The 19,326-nt window shown below is 40.3% G+C and overlaps 1 protein-coding gene across 1 annotated transcript in view; it reads right to left on the reverse strand.

The window, feature by feature from the left end:
- Positions 1 to 16,083, reverse strand: part of LOC140122851 (protein unc-93 homolog A-like) — a 147,677-nt gene extending 131,594 nt beyond the window's left edge. Inside the window, exon 1 of the mRNA XM_072144097.1 lies at positions 16,052 to 16,083. The gene's annotated coding sequence lies outside the window, so the exon portion shown is untranslated. The remainder of the gene's footprint in view (positions 1 to 16,051) is intronic.
- Between the last annotated feature and the right edge of the window lie 3,243 nt (positions 16,084 to 19,326).

Here is a 19,326-nt window from a genome sequence, read left to right on the forward strand (position 1 = left end):
ACACTCAAATTTTCAAAAAGTTGCCCGGCTTGCAACCAATAAACCGTATTTTATCCACCAGGGTATTAGTAAGTATTAAAAAGCAACTTTTATTGGATTTGCTATTTAAGAACAGTGATTCATGTATAAAAACACAGATAGACAGTATCCACACTTCTGATTATCAGTAGAGATGAGCGAACACACTCGTCCGAGCTTGATGCTTGTTCGAGCATTAGCGTACTCGTAACTACTCGTTGCTCAGACAAATACTTCACCAGCTCGAGAAAATGGCATCTCCCGCCGTTTTGATTTTTGGCGGCCAGAAACAGAGCCAATCTCAAGCCAGGAGACTCTGCACTCCACCCAGCATGACGTGGTACCCTTACATGTCGATAGCAGTGGTTGGCTGGCCTGATCAGGTGACCCTGGAATAGACTAGCCCCTGCCCGCGCTGCTCGCATCATTCTCTGTCTGGATGCCGTTAGGGAGAGAGCTGCTGCTGCTGCAGGGATAGCGCTAGGGTGTTATATTAGCTTACTGTTAGGCAGGAGTGAGTCTACAAGAACCCAACAGCCCTTGTTAGGGCTAGAATAGCGTTATATTTTATTTTTTTTTGTTTGCTTGTGGCTGGGCTTGCTGGCACTAGTAGTGCAGCTAGTACCATATTGTGAGGAATTTGCAGGGAGACTTGGGAACATTCTATTTAGCTCTTAGTGACACACATATCCATCTCAAACACCTAAGTGGGACAATTTATTAGGGGTTTGATTGAATTAGGCACAGTCTGACAAATTTTTTTTTTCAGAACTTAAAGTGACTTAAAATCCAGTTGTGTGCTGTCAGTGTAGGTTAGAAACTAGGCATACAAGAACCCAACCGACTTTCTTAGGCCTACAATAGCGTGATATATATATTTATATATATATATATATACATATATATTTTGTTGATTTGCTTGTGGCTGGCCTTGCTGGCACTAGTAGTGCAGCTAGTACCATATTGTGAGGAATTTGCAGAGAGACTTGGGAACGTTCTATTTAGCTCTTAGTGACACACACATCTCAAACACCTAAGTGGGACAATTTATTAGGAGTTTGATTGAATTAGGCACAGTCTGCTGATTTTTTTTTTTACTTTTATTTTTTTTTATAACTCAAAGTCATCAGGCACAGCACAAAATCCACAGCACAAATAAAAAAAAAAAAATAAAATCCAAAAAAAATTTACAGTTTACACTTTAATTTTGAAAATGTTGAACCCGAGGGCTAGGGGTAGAGGACGAGGGCGTGGACGTGGGCGTCCAACTACTGCAGGGGTCAGAGGCTGTGGTCCTGGGTGGGGTGAAACACCACCTGCTGATGAGGGAGCAGGGGAACACCGCAGAGCTACACTCCCTAGGTTCATGTCTCAAGTCACTGGGACTCGTGGTAGAGCACTGTTGAGGCCAGAACAATGCGAACAGGTGATGTCGTGGATTGCGGACAATGCTTCTAGCCATTTGTCCACCAGTCAGTCTTCCACGCAGTCCACCCATGTCACTGAAATCAGCACTCCTCCACCTCAGCCTCCTTCCCCCGAGTCTGCCCCCTCCCAGGAAAATTTGGCATTTGAACCGGCATACTCTGAGGAACTGTTTTCTGGACTCTTCCCAGAGTCACAAACCACTTGTCCGGTTGCTGCTGAGCTCTTTTTTTGATGCCCAGGTTTTCCACCAGTCGCAGTCTGTGGGTGATGATGACATTGTTGACCTAGTGGAAGAAGTGTGTAAAGAGGTGTCGGACGATGAGGAGACACGGTTGTCAGACAGTGGTGAAGTTGTTGTCAGGGCAGGAAGTCCGAGGGGGGAGCAGACTGAGGGATCGGAAGATGATGAGGTGACAGACCCAAGCTGGGTTGATAGGCCGGGTGAACACAGTGCTTCTGAGACGGAGGAGAGTCCTCGACGAGAACAGGTTGGAAGAGGCAGTGGTGGGGCCAGACGGAGAGGCAGGGCCAGAGCTGGTGCATCAACGCCAAATGTTTCAAATAGTGAAGCTCCCGTGGCGAGGGCTAGATTTTCAGAAGTCTGGAAGTTCTTAAAGAAACACCGGATGACAGACGGACTGTGGTGTGCAACCTGTGCCACACCAGGATCAGCAGGGGTTCCACCACTACCAGCTTAACCAGCACCAGTATGCGCAGGCATATGAATGCTAAACACCCCACTCAATGGAACCAAGGCCGTTCACCTCCAGCCAGGCACACCACTGCTCCTTCCTCTGTGTCATCTGCTGCCTCTGCTAGTCAGCCCCGTGCCCAGGACCCCGGCCCAAACACCAACCCAGCGACACGCCCAAGCCCTCAACGTCCACATCTCCAAACTACTTAGCCTGGAGATGCTGCCCTATAGGCTGGTAGAGGCTCTGCAACTCGGCAGACTGACACATGTGCCATGCCTGGCCCGAGACATACCCCAATCTGTCTGATTTGCTCACGAAGGTGCGCCGCATCTGTGCGCATTTCAGGAAGTCCAGCACAGATGCTGCCACTCTCAGGGCAGCGCAGCGCCGCCTCCAACTACCCGCTCACCGACTGTTGTGTGACGTGCCCACGAGGTGGAATTCAACATTAACCATATTATCCAGAGTTTACCAGCAGCACAAAGTGATTGTAGACTGCCAGATGTCAACTTCCACCAGAACTGGTAGTCAGGTCAGTCAGCTTCCTCAAGTCTACAATAAGGAGTGGACGTAGATGTCTGATACCTGTCAGGTGCTGAGTAACTTTGAGGAGTCAACACAGATGGTCAGTGGCGATGCCGACATCATCAGCATCACCATCCCGCTGCTTGGCCTGTTGAGAAACTCTCTGGTCAGCATGAAGTCGGAAACTTTGCGTTCGTCACAAGAGACGGGGGAAGAAGATTCCCTTGTTGATAGCCAAAGCACCCTCAGGTCTGTTTCTCAGCGCATATCGGAGGAGGTGGAGGAGGATGAGGAGGAAGAGGAGGAGAATGTTGGCGAGACAGCCTCCACATGTCGTCTTTTTAGCTGCCTCCACACCTTGTCTCCATTGCTACCTCCACACGTCATCTCCATACCTGCCTCCAAAAGTCGTCCATTTAGCTGCCTCCATACATCGTCCCCATATCAAACGAGCTGTGTCATGCAGAATTTTGGGTTGTTTTCATGGCTTCCACATCAAACTTGTTAACTTTGTCGCCACCCTGCTGTGTTATCCACAAAATATACTGGCAAACTTTTATCATTTACCGATATTATTTCAGCGCTTCTTGCGCATCTGTTTACATTCCCCTCATCCGCCATAACCCAAACTTATAAGAACACTACTACACTTGATCTTATACAAAAGGTTCTTAGAAGTGCTGTTTGGGGAGGAGCCGAGAGACAGGGGCTTGGACAGGCGAAAGCTCGCCTGGCAGCGGACCGCCAGCTCCATCCTAAGATCCAACTAACATAGTTTTAACTGCAGCACCTTTAATCTACTACTACTTTACTGCCTCCATACATCGTCCCCTTATCAAACGAGCTGTGTCAGGCAGAATTTTCGGGTGTTTCACCAGATACATAATGTAACTCGGCCCATCTGTCGCCGCCATGCTGGAGACCTGAAGTTTCAATCATAGAAGCAATATGGATGCCCCATACTGTCACTCTTAATCATGGAAGTTGTCTCCATGGCTGCCTCCACATGTCGTCCCCTTATCAAACGAGCTGTGTCAGGCTCATTTTTCGGGTGTTTCACCAGATACGTTATGGAACTTGGTCACTATGTCGCCACCATGCTGTGTTATCGACTAAATATACCGTCAACCTTTTGTTGACATAGGAAATCATTTCAGCGCTTCTTGCTCAACTCCTTTGGTTCCTCTCTGCCACCCATTGGTTTGAAGCCTGAGTCCATTTAGGGTATGTCGCCATGACACTCTCTAGCCTGCTGCTGCTGCCGCTGCCTCTGCATGCCGTCCCCTACAGTGTCAGGGTCAATTATTGGATGTTTTAGATGCTATCTAGCCTTATTCAGTCACTCTGTCATCACCATGCTGTTGCCCATAATTTTGGCATAATGGTGCGATTAAGCAGCCTCAGAGGCATCCATGCATGTTGCCCCTGCTGTTTCCTGTCAATTTCCGTGGTGTTTACATCATTTTCTGAGGTTTCCAGGTGTTTGGCCAAGCTTCCCTGTGCAGACCCTTAGTCCCTTTGAAAAATGCTCGAGTCTCCCATTGACTTCAATAGGGCTCGTTATTCGAGACGAGCACTTGAGCATCGGGAAAAGTTCGTCTCGAATAACGAGCACTCGAGCTTTTTAGTGCTCGCTCATCTCTAGTAAAGATATTTTTCCACAAGAACTGGTGATTGAGAGAGCCCATCGACTCCTCGGTCGTAAACCAGTCCCAGTTTCCAAGCCCCGTGCTATTTTGGTGAAGATGCTATCCTCACGGGATAGGGATCTAATCCTCTGTGAACTCCCTTAGAGGGAGGAGATTAAATACAATAACTTGAAAATCACAGCAAATCCTGACTTTTCTAGTGGTACAGTGCAGAAGAGAAAAAGTTTTTTTAAGTTTGAAAAAGAGACTGGCACAACACGATATATCATACTCTTTGTTATACCCAGGCAAAAATCCAGGTAATTTACCAGGAGAAAACTTTTTTCTTACCTCCCCTGAGGAGGAATTTCGATGGGCAGAGTCAAAAGGGACTATGACGTAAAATCAGGGTTTTTTTTTTATTTTTGTGAACTCAGGATGGGGAAAGGGGTGGGAACCGGGGATTGCTAGGAGGTAAGAGTGTGCAGGTAAATTTACTTGAAAAGACTCATAGTCGATCGGCATGCAACCAAAAATAGCCCTCAGGCCACACAGGCAAATAATAAAATTTAACTTTTATTAGAATATTATTTAAGAACAACTGGACTGAAAAAATGTTAAAATATACAAAGGGCAGTGACTGGGAGGTCGGATGCAGCGGGATTGGGATACTCAATTAATATTCATAAGTAACTGATGCTAGAGGGATTGATCAGTTCCCTCTCTTATAGCAGCCGACGCTACAATGGGCATCTATAAACGGGTGAGAATTATTCTCAGAGTCATCCCTACACTCCCTGCTAAGTTCAACACTTCTCTAATTCTTTATCTCAAAGGCTTGTGGATTAGCCTATATATAACCTCCGACCTAAGTATTTAGCCTCTGCACTATCCTTTGCTAGACAAAATGTATTGCTCAACCAGACCCTCCCGACAAGTTTGGCCGAAACTGCCGTCATCAGGGGTTTAGGGCTGACTGCAAAATGGTGAGCATATGTTGAGAGTTTATATAAACTATCAAGGAGGATTCATCAAGAAGCGCCACTTGTCATAGGAAAAAGGCACCTATGAGGATGGCTTTTAGAAAATAAAGGAAGTTGTGGGCATGAATTAGTATCTCGGATAGGCTAATAAGCCCCACAGTCCCTTACCTGGGGCCAGATGTTTACTAGATGTGGCACCCGAATGAAGCATTCTGGGAAAAGTCGCCTAGACACGGTGTCACGGAGCTTGCATGTGCATAAGGAGCTTAGTTTGTATGTTCAAGATCTATCAATTGCCAAAGTGCCAACTTCACCGGGGGAAATAATTACATAAGTTCATAGATTGCATGATTTAAATGTAGATGGCCCCACTATGCACAGAATATCCTGAAAGGATACAAATCCCCAAAGGATAGAAGTCAAGGACAACGACATGTTTATGTGTCAATATGACATACGCTAAATCCTTAGGCGATTCCATACTTGTTTCAAAGTGAATTCAAATAAAATTAAATAAAGATCTTGTTGTTCTTCTTCATTTGTTTATTACTTATATATGTATAAATAGAGGTAACTATTTGTGGTGCACCATTAGCATCAGAATGCGTATTGAGAGGCATGTGTGCTCAGAATACATTAGTCAAAGTATGTTGAGAAAATTGTTGACATACCGTGTTAGCCAGGAAAAATCAAAAATCTGATGTAAATACTTTTGTGTAAAAACTACAAAAGTGCTTAAGGAATGATACCTTTATTGGCTAACCATAAAAAATTATATTTGGTGCAAGCTTTCAGAGCACACAGGCCCCTTCTTCAGGCATGGATATAATTGAAGCACTGAGAGAAAAACACAACATTAGAGGGATGTTACAACAAGATAATAAGTACATATGGTGAGACTCAATGAAGATAAGCTGGGGCAATAAACCTGGAGGTTATGTTACACAGAGAAGGGTGATGGGCAGGGGAGACTCAACAAAAACTTCAGAGCAGAATGAAATCTCACAGACACACCATAAGTGAGGCGATGGACACAACTGTGGGAAAACACTTTTCTGGACCAGGCCACAGCAAGAAGGATTTAAAGGTCCTAATAATGAAAGGTGACTTTAGGGACAACAGAGAAAGGAAAACCTGGGAGTTCAAGCTGATGATGACCTTCCAGTCACTGACACAAGGCCTCAATATTGCACCTGGGTTTATGGCTCCATACATGGACTTGCTTCAGATCATTCGTTAACTGTCTTGATATTAGATATGGAAAATAGAGGCTTGAAGAGGCCTTCGAAACTTAATCCTCGATGGCTTGTTATATTAGAAAAGGATGAACAGGCTGGAGTGGAGATGTCTATATTCTGGCAGGAAAATATCAACTCCACGCATATTGAATCCATATGGTAGGCACTAAAAATTCATATTAGAGCATGGTGGTTGAGGGAAATAAAGTTTTGTAAGAAGGAATTTATGAGAAGGGAAGTAGAACACAAAGATCAGCTGTGTTATGCGCAAGAAGAATACACTAAATTGGTTACGGAAAATAATTTGGAGAAATTACAGTTAGCAAAAAGGGAATATGCAAAATTTTGTGAATGTGGTAGACCCGGGAAGCTCCTAGCAAAGGTTGTACAACAATAGGGATGTAATCGAATAGAGTGTATACAGAAAGAGGACAGTGCCTTGATAGGTATCACAGAGGCTATTTTAAAGACCTTTGCTAGCCTATAAAACTAGCGTGGAGTACCTTAATGGGTACGTTTCCCGTATCCCATTTTCTGTACTTCCTTCACTGCAAAAGGAAGCATTGGATCCACCGTTAACACTGGAGGAGGTGATAAAGGCAGTTAAATCATTTTCTGGATATACCAGTCCAGGTATGGACGGACTCCCATTTGAAATATATTGTAGGTTTGGAGATGTTCTGCTACCAATGTTGCTCTCGGTGTTCAACACCGGATTATTAACAGGAACTCTGGGTAAGTCTATGAGAGAGGCCCTAATAGTACTTATACCAAAAATAGTACTTATACCATAAAAAGGGAAGAATCCCCATGAGAGGGAATCATATAGACCTATATCGCTGTTGAACACCGATATCAAGATTCTGGCTGAAAGCACTGGCATTGAGGCTCCAGGGGGTTGCTAGTGGACTTGTCCACCCGGTCCAAAGTGGGTTTGTACCAGGTAGGCTGTTGTCCTCCAATTTAGAACGACTTTTTATGAATATACAACTCAATCAAGGGGTCGATGGCCGCTCCATCCCGTTGTTGGATGCAGCGAAAGCCTTCGATAGGGTGGAGTAGCCTTTCCTGTGGGCAGTTATGCAGTCAATGGGTTTTGGTGATAATTTTATCTCTTGGGTCAGATTGCTCTATAGTGCCCCTATGGCTAGGGTAATGGTCAACGGTAGTATCTCAGAGGGGTTTCAACTTACTAGAGGCACGTGCCAAGGTTGCTCACTGTCCTCTCTTTTATTTGATCTATTTATTGAACCCCTGGTTTGCTTGATCAGAGCAGATCCCGATATAGTAGGCTGTGGCGTTGATATGGAGATGGATAAAATCTTATTATATGCGGATGATATTCTGCTATGTCTGGGAGACCCTAATAAATCTATCACTAGGGCTATGAAAGTGATACAGGAATTTGGGAGTATGTCAGGACTTGAAATTAACTGGGGTAAGAAGTTATTACTCCCTTTGGATGGAACTAAATTTGACGGGGGGAATGATATATTGGTATTGGACCCACAGCAGAGTCTGTATTATCTAGGGATAAAAATATCGGAACATACTGAAAGATATACTGAACTTAACGTTATGCAACTAATCGCTAAGATTAGGTCTAAGATATCTATCTGGACAAAATTGCCCCTATCAAAAATGGACCTAATTGGTCTAATAAAAATGGTGATATTGCCCCAACTATTGTAAGTACTCTGCGCGTCGCCGGTGTGGATAGAGGACAGGCTTTTCCAACTGATAGAAAGGTTATTGAATGAACTGGTATGGGGTAGGAAACATGTCCGAATCAAGATTAAATATTTATATAAGGGAAGTAAAGAAGGGGGCCTCTCTATACCTAACTTGAAATTATATTTTCTTGCGGCCAAAATTCTTTCCATAAATAGATGGAAGGACTCAGAGGTAGTATGTAAAAATATTAGGGAAGGGTACAAAATGTCCCTGTTTGAGGCATTGGAAGCTGGGTTATTGGGAATGAGAGGATTGAGGAGGATACCAGTGTATCGTCTACTTAACGAGAGTTGGAAATATATTAGGAAGATCAGGGGGCAGGCAGGCTATATACTCCAGGGGGCTGGCTGGCTATATACTTGAGGGGGCTTCCAAGCTATAAACTACAGGGAACTTGCAGGCTATATACTCCAGGGGACTGGCAGGCTATAAACTGGGGGGGCTGTGACCAATGCATTTCCCACCCTCAGCTTATACTCGAGTCAATAGGTTTTTCCAGTTTTTGGTGGTAAAATTGGGGGTCTCAGCTTATACTCGAGTATATACGGTAGATACTTTATGGGAAATAGGTTTGCTTTTCACTATTTACAGGTATTGGATGCCTATAAAAAAAATCTAACAATAAAAAATGATTTATGGTCTCTTGTAACACTATTTTTGATAAACTTTTTTTTTATTGTAAAGAGAGTCTGTATTTATAGGGTATATAAAATATTGAATAGGGCAAATTTGAGTGATATTAAATTTAACTCAGAAAAACAATGGGAAAAGGATACTAACCATGACATGGTTATTCACTGGTCAGATGTATACCGCAATATTGTTTATTACTCTTTAACCCCTTAATGACCGCCCTATCGGGACATAAAATAAAGTCCCATAATCTCCCCAGTTACACATATAATGCAAATACAGTATATAAAACACAAAAACACGAAAAACGTTAATATTTAGTATCACCGCGCCCGTATTAATCTGTACAATAAATCTAAATCAATATTGAACCCGCTCGGTGAACGACGAAAAAAAAAACTACGAAAAACTTCCCGTAATATACAATTTTTCATCAAACACCATCACAAAAAATGTTCTAAAAAGTGATAAAAAAAAGCTATGTTCCCTAATATGATACGACTGAAAAGAACAACTCTTTTTGCAAAAAATAAGCCCTCAACCAGGTCTGACAACAGAAAAATACAGAAGTTATGGCCCTAAAAATTTGTCAATAGTAAAAACAATGCGATATTCTCCAATATTGGTTTTGCTCAGGAAAATTGAGCAAAGATAAGAAAAACTATATAAATGAGGTATCACCGCAATCGTAGTGAACCAGAGAATAAAGATAAAATATTATTTTTATGTTACGGTGAGCGGGGGGAAAAATGCTAAAATTCCAAAATAAAAATTGATGATTTTGTTTGTGTCCCCCTTGAAATAGTTAATAAAATCTCATGAATAAGTTATAGACCCCCAAAATGAATTATCTATACATTGTATCTCATCCCGTAAAAATAAAATGTGTACAATGTGACAATACAAATCTGCTTTGAATGGCGCCTCCATTCATTCTATACTCGGCATCAGTACACTCGGGAGGAATTGGGCATCAAACGTTGCAGTACGTTTCATCATTTAATTTATTCTGAAACTGTCAGTTTGGCCTAAATGAATGTATTTTCAAAAAAAAATTCCATAGTTTCTAAATCGCAGGTCCATATTTTTTTAACCCATGTGAAACACTTAAAGGGTTAAAAAAGACTAAAAAGAGACTTAATAGAAGTTGTTTTACATACTTTGAGGGGTGAAGTTTCTATAGTGGGGTCTTTTATGGGGTGTTACTATTATTTAGGCCTTACAAAGTCACTTGGAAGCTGAGTTTTCCCTCAAAATGTGAGTTTTGGCAATTTTCATGAAAATGAGAAAAATCGGATCTAAAGTTCTGCGCCTCATAACATCCTAGAAAAATGACCGGAAGCATAAAATATCATCCCAACATAAAGCAGACATTCCGTAAATGTTAATTATTAAGCTTTTTGGGTAGTTTTACTTCCTGTCTGGAAAGCAGAACATTTCAAACTTGGAAAATGAAAAATTTTTGCCAAATTTTCACTTTTTTTCAGAACGAATCGCAAAACTTATCGCTTAAATTTTATAACTAACATGAAGTACAATGTATCAAGAGAAAACATTCTCAAAATCACCGGGATATGTTAAAGCGTTCCGAAGTTATAACCAATTATCGTGAGACATGTCAGATTTGAAAAATCGAGTCTGGTCATTGAGCTGAAAACTAGTGTTGGTGATAAGGGGTTAAATATGAACCATAGATTGATACAGTTTAACTTTGTACAGAGGCTCTATTTTACCCCTGGAAGCATGGCTAAGATGGGGTATAGATCTGCCTGTCCTAAGTGCAACGAAAGACAGGCCGATTTTCTGCATATGAGTTGGGGGTGTCCAGCACTATAGAATTTCTGGGCTGAGATCCACTCTTATATTTCCAACAGTTTGAACATGCTGTTACCCTGCTCCTTCGAATTCCTAGTGATTAATGATTTAATGAATGAGGGAATAACAAAGATCACCAAACAACAAAAAATAACAATCTGCAGACTATCTGCGAAAGTAGTAATTGCAAGATCCTGAATGAAACCTCTACCCCCAACTATTGGGGAATGGAGAGGCCTGATAGGTAAAATCAGGAAGACAATCTGGAAGACAGTTACATAGGGTTTTTTTTTCCTTTTTCCAACTTGGCAGACAGTGTGGGGGGGGGGGGGATAATGCAATCTAAATGATATGTGTATGGGAAATAAGAGATGTATATAGTAATGTTATTTCCACTATTTTAAATATGTAAATTAATTTTGTAAAGAAATGTAAAAGTTACCCATCCAGAATACCTTGTCAATGGTCAGGCCTGCTAAACATCTGAAAATAAGTTGGAACATTCGGACAAAGTCTTCCAAGGAGATATAAGAGTTGATGAGAGCTATATTAAAGTCATGTGATTCAACTATAAGTATAAGAAAGCCATGAGGATCAATTATTATAGATTTTACTTGAGAGGGTCGGGAGTTATATAGCAGCAGGAGTATAAATCTTTGCTTATGTAGCATACTGTAGGTAGAAATAAGAGGGTATGGAATTTTGAGAGAAATGGGACTCTGGCAACATTATCACAGCCGGTTTTTGCATAAGATAGTAAGAGAGAGCTTTATGCCTTTTGACTGGAGAACTAAACCTTATTATGTGTCACAATAGTAATCATGAGGCTGTTTATCAATGGCAGAAAATTGATCAGATACTTATTTGGAATAAGCTACAAGAAATCAGTCCACAGCTTCAAATGGTGGATCATTAGCAGGTGGGGAGCATTGTCAGATGACTTGTGACCAGGAGAGTTAAGGGCATTGGGGCAAGGGAGGAGCTTCCTCCACCGATATTCCCTCTGCTTCTAAGAGCCATGCTCTCAGCAAGAATGTGCCAGATGCCATGCTCTCATGAACAATGTGCCAGGTTTTGGGCAGCATGCAGTAATAGATTTCTAATTTTCGAATAGTTCATCTTACTGATTTGGTATGAGCCCTATGAATGCAATTTATTTGGAGGTCACCAATAACTACTTGCAGCAACATGGCAACGAAGAGGTTAAGTGCAGACTCGCATATAATGATGATATACTCCAGGAGACCTCTGAATCGAGATTGCCACTCCGGATTAAAGAGTCATAGGCAATGATCTCCAGATCTTCATATTTCACTTCCAACGGATCTACCTGAGATTGGAGAGAGTCCAATTTAGTTTTCTCTGACTGTAGGGTCACTTGTTCTTTGCCCAAGGTTGTGTATCTTGGCTGAAATGTTCGAGACCACGTCTGCAAGCTCTGTTCTAAACATGACTTGGATGTAATCTAGATTCCTGGAGTCGGCCATGTCCTGAGACTAGGAAAGGGCAAGTCCATTACTCAGGTGCAATGTATGCGCCTGCCACAAATATTACCTTATAAAAAGAAAATAACCCACTTCCAGTATCTTACTTCCCTCAAATATATCTTGCATTGATGAGCGCCAAGATTCTGGAATTAATACCCCCTCTTTCTACAGCCCTAGTATACAAACTGTCTGAAATTAACCCATTCACAGCGTTGTAGGACTTTTGACACAAACTTTGACATAAACATCTTCACATGTCATACTATAACAATATTTACCTTTTTCAATGGGGCACCTAATACACTAAAATTAACATTTCATCTGTTGAGGTTATGGACTTGTGTGATCATATGGGAAGGGATTGATGGTCGATTGGGGGTGTCGGCTGTTTTGCTTACTTGTTTTTTCTTGTAAAGTATTTGATTTAAAAAACTACGGCGACGCTAGCTTTGTTCCAATCGTCGGTCCCTTGGGGAACGGCAGTCACTTGCCATGACAGCCTCAGGTCTTTGTCAGACCTGAGGTTGCATGGCATATGCAGTTCCATTACAATGAGCTAATGGCTCATTGTAATGAATACTGTGTAAAAATGCTGAATCAAAAGAAATATATATGGAGTAGCATCGTGTATATAAAACAAAGGTCGGGTGCAGATCTTCTCAAAGTGTCCGACACAAACCCCAAGATGCAATATAGATTGTGTGGTTAAGTGAATATATTTTTATTCCACCATAATTATGTAACGTTTCGCCTTCTCCATAAAGGCATTATCAAGCATGCTAAGGTCACAGGCGAAACATTGCATAATTATGGTGGAATAAACATATCCACTTAACCGCACGGAGTGCTACTTCACCTTCGATTGATAGTGTAAAAATGTCATCTACTGCAATACAATGGGAACGATCAGACCATCTAGGGTTAATGTACCTTAAAGGGTCTAAAAACTGTGAATTAAAAAAAGTTTAAAAAAAAATAAAAAAAAATAAAAATTTAAAACACCCTCCCTTTATCCAGAATTTATATAAAACATAATAAACAGTAAAAATCACAAACATGTCAGGTATCACCGTATCTCAAAATGCCCAATCTAACAAAATATAAAAACGGTTATTGTCGGTGGTGAACTCAATAACGGAAAATAGCATCCAAATGTCCAAAAAACTACTTTAACACCATGCTACATCATGTAAAAAATGTAATAAAAAGGGTTCTTAACTAGGGGACTGCCTGTAAAACCTATATATATTTGGTATCATAGTTATCGCACAGTACCAAAGAATAAAGCAGAGGTGTTATTTGAAGCGCACAGTGAAATTTGTAAAAACTGAACCCACAAGAATGTGACATAAATGTGTTTTTTTTTGCCAATTTAAACACATTTGGAATTTTTTACCAGCTTTCCATTACATGGCATGAAATAATAAATAATGTCACTGAGAAGTCAAATCTGTTATGTAGAAAATAAGCCCTCATATAGCTCTGTACATGAAAAAATGAAAGTTATAGGTGGAGAGTGAAGAATAAGTGAAAAAGAACCTGCAGCCTTAAGGGGTTAATACCTGATTGATTCATGAAAAAGCCAAACAGTTAATCAAAGGAAAAGCAAGACAATCAGCACTACAAAGATACCAAGAGCAGGGACCAGGTCAATGGCAATTTAAGCACGGTCTTCCAACACCCATCTATAGGAAGAGGAGCTTCCTGACTTGGTCACGATGCGGTGTCAAACCTTGTGCTCTCCGGATCATGGCCAGGAGATTTAGATGTCTATGGGGGCTGTGATCTGGCCGCAAATTATCCAAACAGATAAATGCACATGTTAAATAAATAATAAAGAATTGTCTTGCTAAAAATAAGAGAATTGAGAGAAATGGGATACTACAGGAACCCCAAGATGGAACGGGAGCACATGAGAGAATTGATATAAAGACACATGCAGTACCATGTTTGCAGAATAGCTTCTGAGGATTGTAACATTAACACACTTCTATCCCCTTACTCAGGGTCAAAAGTCTTGTATGCAATGAAAGATATCAACATTTACTCTAGTCATGCCATCACATAAATCATACATATTTTCATATACAACAATCTATGGTACATTTAACGATCCTGGTTTTTATGAACAAAAAGCTACATTTTATAAAAACAATTTCCTTACAACATCCTTATAACTCTCTAAACTGAATTTCATGCTGATTTTCTTGATACTCCATTTCTATTAGAATTATTTGTCCGATCTCTCATGTTTAGCACTCTCCTTCAATGACCTTTTCTTGTTTGGGCAGTTGCTTGTAGCATTTGCAACACAACTGATTTTATTTCATTAATTCTACACCTATATCACAGCCTCTTATAGTATCTAAATAATCTTCTTATACTTATGTATGTCATGAGGGAAACTATAGCAATGACTGCCGCTAAGTCTTATTTTCAGGGGAACTGTGTTCATTCTAAAAGTATTAAAACAACATTAATGTTTTAATGCACCATGCCAACCAAGACCTAACATCATGCAAACTTAGCTGACATGCTTTTTACACTGCTTTTGTTTGCCCAAATGTGCGGTCATGTATATGCAACTGTAGCCCTTTCTAGTATTGGCTGAGATCAAGTGATCAACTATTTTATTAAGATCACTAGGAAAATGTCTTTAACCCCTTTGTGATCGATGGTCATTGCTGCCTGAATGTCCAGATCAATTTTTGAAGTTCTGCTATGCACTTCTTTAAAGGACGATGGAAAAGCTTTGTATATCATAATAATATTTACTTTGTTTATTTTTCATGATTTGTGAGACATTAACACTATATGATTGTTTTATTAATTACAGGTACATATTTTTTTCTTTTATAAAATGTGCCAATAATTGACTACAAATATGAAAAAATAAGCCTTTATGTCATTGTTCCAATTAAAGTTTTAGTTGCTTTTACCAAAATAGTTTATAAATATGTGCCACATTATTCCATTACTTATCCCATTTTCAATGCCTATATCTCCTGAATCCTTGCTCCTATAAGTATTCTGGTGTCATATTAAATATGAGAGTTTCCCCTTTAATATGATATATGGAGTGTGTATGAACAGAACCCGAGTTAACTACTTTTAAAGTTACAATCAAGAATAGAAAGCTGTATATAAGCATCCATACACACTCCATGCAACAAATTAAAGGGTAGATTCTTCTGTTTAAATTGTGTTTCTTGGTGCATGTGTAAATAGGATGTATATAGGGATGGCAGTCGTGAAGGGGTTAAAAAAGTTGCCGAGAATATCCCATAGCGATGGCTAAGATGGTTTATCGCCGTCTTTACCTTTCAGATCACAAGGTACACAGTATTCAGTAAAACGTTGTAGGAATCAGAAATATCAGTTCCTAGTTCTAGCTCAGAGGTCACGTTTTATTTAGTAGTGCATTTTTCTATTTAAAAAAATGAGTATACAATTCGAACATGAATAATAATTGGAGATCTATGGTTTTAAACACTTAAATTCAAAAACAGCAAATAAAAGACGCAAACAAAACACAATTAAAGTGCAATAACAACAATAAGTACATTTGGGATGGTAAGTATAAGCCTTAAAAATAGTCATAAAAGCCATAAAAAATAGTCCAATAAAAAAAAAATAAGTCAGAAAATGATATGTGGAATTTTAAATGAGCCACTAATAAGCAGAGAAATAATGAGGTACAGTAATTGAACATCAATTTTAACAGTTTTAAATATGTTAAGTTTAAGTAACACATGTTTAATATTGTTTAGCTTCAAATTCTCTGTAGTAGTACAATTTTAATTAGCAGTACATTACATGATTTTATTTTTTATGCTATAAAATGTTACAAATCAATGTAATTCTTACCCAGAAACCACTATCCAGCTACACCAAATGCTCTCTCATACAACGGGACTATTGTGTGTTAGGAGAAGATATAGCTTTACAGATTTCATAATATTGTTTAGGGAGGGATTAGAATAATGTACTGCCAATTCATTCAGCAAATATAATCACCTTATTTCCCATTGCTCTGTCATGCTGAGCATATAAACCTTGTCTAAGATCTTTAATTACTATGTTAACCCCAACTATGTCCTTAAATTTTTGCATTTTAATTTTTTTGTTCCACTCCTTTAAAAATCAATCACATACTTTTTCATGTATGGAGCTCTTTGAGGGCTTTTTTGTGGATTAAAATGTGATGGTATTTAATATTCCATGCCATGTACTGAAAAAACAAACTGGGTCGCCTTGGGGTGACAGTTTGTTGGTATTATCAGGTGCCACTGTCCCCCCTCAGTCCATAATTGTGTGAGGGGTACAGCTGGGCTGTATCCTCCTCCCCTTTTAGATGTTTTTAATTATATGTGTTGTTTTTGTATATATTGTTTCATTTGTTAATACAGATTACTCCTTTTTGCTATCACACACATGTTCTTGTGCATTTTCTAACAAGCATTTGACTCATCACATGCTACAGGTTGGCCAACTACAAACAAGCTGGAGCAATTAGGCCTGTTGCCAATGGAGTAAGATGTGCGGTGAGTGAGCTCCGTTTACTCCTGAAAGAAACCTGCACAATCCTGCTGCCCTTGTCCTTCTGCTGACTCCCTGAAGCTGTGGAGTGCACGTTGGGGCCTACCTCCCATCCATTTAGTTATTTGCAACTCTTTCTACTGCTCTGGCCAGTATGTTCCGTGGGAACTCTGCACAACCAATGTTATAGTGTCTCAAGTGAACTCTGCTACATCCTGAGCCTTCTCTTCTTGTTAATGCTCTCCTCTCCAGCTAATGCTATAGTGACGCAGTGAACTCTGCTACATCTCCTGTCCGATATTAGTGGTTGGGGACCCTACTTAAGGTGAGTCGCTTCCCCTTGTGGCTACTTACCCCTGAGGAAGTCGTGGAATACGACGAAATGCGTGGGAGCCAGCCACCCCTGTACATCACAATCATCTCTGACTCTATGCCGCTTCACTATTGAGGTCACACAGGTTACACTCCAGAATTCATTTTAATTTGTCAATTTACACTGCTTTGACCCTGCATTTAGCAGACTTATATGTGTGACTTGGATGGGATACTTTTCTTGTGGTCAGTTGGTGTCATAATTGGACATTTCTGTGAACCTTTTGGTCTAGTGTGCACGCAAACGGAATCAGTGTTGGATGTTTACACAAGCAATTACCATTCACTTGTATTGAGGAGGGTTGTTGTCACTACTCAGTGAGTTCAGTGGGTGTTTTACAGTGTACCAATACCCCAGGTCCCAGTTTGTTATTCTTGTATATTATGTATTTTAATTGTTTTTAATGTGTCACATTATGCAATATATAAATAAAGATTTTTTTTTTGACTTTGCACTTTAACTAAGGAGCTTTTTCAGTCCATTCCTTCTTCTTCATGGAATAGTATTTATTGTGCATTGGCTCTGCCCAGTATTGTGGCTATGCTTCTCACCCCACATTCTGCTTTTCAAATTGATTATTTATTGCCACTCTGTACATGTGGCATTTTTCTGGGTGTTTATGCACGCTAGATTCCACTTGGGTTTTTCCCTCTTGGGAACCACTTGAAGGGTTCAAAGCCATTTAGGAAAAAGGACTACTACAATGCTCATACATCTGATTATAAAAGTCTCCCCGCAGAAGATCGTCAGTGACCTTTTGGAACTCCTACAGGAGAACTCTGATTCAAGTTACACAGGTAGGAAGATCTGCCCCTTAAGAACTCCCTCACAAATAACACCAAATTTGGGCTTGATACCTGCATTACAGATTTATAGATTATAGATTTTTTTCAAAAGTATGATTTCGGATATTGAAAACCTTCAGGATGATCCATTTATTGGTGAAAACCTCTCTAAGGGTGAAAGACTAGCAATAAGAAAGCTTAAATCCAACTCCAGCTTCCTTACCAAGGAGGCGGATAAATGGGGAAACATAGTACTGTGGCCGGTGGAATTATACATGAAAGAGGCCAAAACACAATTGGAAAATAGAACTTACTATTCGCCTCTCCCCTCCAACCCAACTGAGGTTTTCTCCCAAAAAATAACCACTCTATTGGATGCAGCATTGAAATATGGGGTTATCTCCAAAAAAGAACATAAATTCCTTACAGTGACTGACCCTAACATCCCAACATTTTACATGCTCCCAAAGGTCCACAAATCCCTGACCTGCCCACCAGGCAGGCCTATCGTGTCAGGGATTGGGGGCCTTTGTGAAAGAGCTTGTATGTTCATTGATTTTTTCGTACAACCATTGGTACTTGCACTACCCTCATTTATCAGAGATTCAACAGATTTAATGCTGAAAATGAACTATACACACCTCTCTCAGGATGTTTGGCTGGTCACACTGGACGTTGAGTCTCTATATTTGAATATTTCGCATGATGATGGTTTACGGGCCCTGGCAGCTTTTCTTGACAAATGTTCTCCTGGGTATCGAAGGTTGGATTCCTTTGTATTGGATATACTTGAGTTCATACTCAAACACAATTACTTTGTATTTGATTCTACAGACAGGTTTCCGGCACGGCGATCGGTGCACATTGTGCGCCCTCCTACGGCAACCTTTTTTTGGGTTGGTGGGAGGACACACACATGTACTCATCAGAATTGTTCTCACGGCATTTAATAGGCTGGCATCGATTTATGGATTTATCCTTTGGATATTTGTCACCATTCTCCTAACTTCCACTTTCTCACAAACAGCAGTTGAATTTCTGGATCTGAAGATCTCAATCGGGAATAACAATTTATGTACAGACCTGCACAGAAAGAGCACAGCTACTTACAGCCTCCTTCATTATCAAAGTTTTCATCCGCAACATCTCAAAACTGGAATACCTGTTGGACAGTTTATCCGCCTGAGGTGGAATTGTGCCTTGGAGAATGACTTCAGTAGAAATGCCTTGGACATTACAGAAAGTTTTAAGGAAAGGAATTACCATAGGAATGTTATCTCACAAGCCTTGCGGAGGGCACGGGATACCTCGAGATCAGACTTCCTGACCCCGAAACCACTAAGACAGTCTTCACAGTTCAAGGTTCAACAATCAATGGATGAACATAAGAAAGATTCTAGCCAAAAATTGGGAGATCTTAAATTCTGAACCCCGGCTAAAACATA

This window comes from Engystomops pustulosus, chromosome 3 (assembly GCF_040894005.1).
Source record: "Engystomops pustulosus chromosome 3, aEngPut4.maternal, whole genome shotgun sequence".
Classification (NCBI taxonomy): Eukaryota; Metazoa; Chordata; class Amphibia; order Anura; family Leptodactylidae; genus Engystomops; species Engystomops pustulosus.